The sequence below is a fragment of the Nematolebias whitei genome, unplaced genomic scaffold (assembly GCF_014905685.2).
Source record: "Nematolebias whitei isolate Nwh7 unplaced genomic scaffold, NemWhi1 Nwh_scaf_2617, whole genome shotgun sequence".
In the NCBI taxonomy this organism is placed as follows: domain Eukaryota; kingdom Metazoa; phylum Chordata; class Actinopteri; order Cyprinodontiformes; family Rivulidae; genus Nematolebias; species Nematolebias whitei.
Genome location: NW_023621162.1, coordinates 751 through 2,410, shown reverse-complemented (window position 1 = coordinate 2,410; position 1,660 = coordinate 751). Strand labels below are relative to the sequence as shown.

The following is a 1,660-nucleotide window of genomic DNA, read 5'->3' as shown; positions in this document are numbered from 1 at the left end:
TTTTGTCCGCGCATATTCATTGACGATCCTGTCTCCTCCTGGTTTGTTCTTTAGAACATTTTCAATCATCTAAAGTGATGGTAAAAATATAAATCGATACGTTGCAAAAACACTGTACACAAGACAATTACAAATCCTATTTTATTCCATAAAAAAGAGATAGTATTAAAAGAACTATAATAGTTATTAGTGGAATAGTAAGTTATGTTAAAAAGCACAAACAAAACTATAAGAACTTAAATTTTTTGGGAAGTCCAGAGCCTTCTATGCTAAGGATCTGGACTAAAATGTGCAGAGATATGCTGAAGGAAAAAAACACAGAAAGTGGTTTTAAGAGAGCAATTTATATAATGTATTCAAATTTTGTAAAAACTCTATGGAAGTCTGCACAGTAATCTGCATAGCTTACTTGGGCAAGAGAGGTGTCTTCAGCTCTATGTCTTGTTACAGGACTGTGTTGCAATATAATGGTGTCATCGGAGTCCACTTCAGTTTCTCCACTGGAGCTGGTGAAGGAGCTGCTTGCTGCACAGCTTAGCTGATCCATAGGATTATCTAAACATTTTGTTGGTAGAATTAACAGTAGTCAACACTAAAATTGAGAAAATGGTTCTCTCCCAAAAAACTTTTTTTATATATAAATTAAGGTCACCTGATGAGCTCTTCTCACAAGAAACAGTATGATACAAACATAGATAACTCATGCACATTTATCTGTGTTCATTGTGATGAACCACTGAAACACTAGAAATAGGCCAAACCGTGAATGGTCTGTGATGTAAGATGTTTCCACATGTTGTGTGAAATGCTACAAAGGTGAACGCTTTTATGATCTCATCCTAGATTGGTGATATCAAATGGACATCAACATGTCTATACTGATCTGGAAAGACATTTCTATCCCTATTGGTCAAACCCATAAGGATGACCAAAAATAGTTCACAAAAATAAACAAATGACACTTTGCAACACCTTACCTTCTGGATGGAGATCTTGTGCTTCACAAATTTCCAGCACACCAAGGTTTGGACTTTTCAAAAGGAGCTCAAAAACCTCCTCATCCACTTCAGTCTTAGAATCATCAGAAACTTTTAAGTACAAGGTTGGGATGCTGAACTTTTTTGCAGCTATGAACATAGCAAATTATTTATTTATTATATATTTGAACATATGTAAATAACAATTAAAAGACATTATAAATTAAAATTAAGTAAAACAGAATAATAAATCAGAAAAGTTGGTAAAGCACCCATTATGGCAACATTCCCAAAACGTTTTTGATAAACACAATATATGAAAATGTTGGAAACTTGTTTTGTTTGCACTCACCACATTCCAAAAATGAACTGTAAGTCAGTTGGCCTTCAAAACAGATGTATTTCTGTCGATCTCTATGTTTGACACGCACAGCTTGCATCCTGCATTATGTAAAATATGATATTTTTCAATAACAAATTATTATATTATTCACTTTGATAACATACTTATCGAAGGGAATAAAAAAAATTAAGATAAGAGGTTGAAACTATCATGGGGAAGAAGCACTTGGTGGCTAACAAATATCCTTAATGGGCTCTTAATGAGCTAGGCGCTCTTGAATTTAGCCAATCAACACAACTAAAACGAAAACAAAACCACATCAGTTCCATACAACTCGATG

At 33.9% G+C, this 1,660-nt stretch overlaps 1 long non-coding RNA gene across 1 annotated transcript; it reads right to left on the bottom strand.

The window, feature by feature from the left end:
- Nucleotides 1–3: 3 nt before the first annotated feature.
- On the bottom strand, nt 4–1,065 carry LOC119429551. The gene is made up of 3 exons (XR_005187799.1): nt 978–1,065; nt 410–555; nt 4–69 (listed from the first exon to the last, which is right to left on the bottom strand). It is a non-coding gene; the product is annotated as an uncharacterized LOC119429551 (long non-coding RNA).
- Between the last annotated feature and the right edge of the window lie 595 nt (nt 1,066–1,660).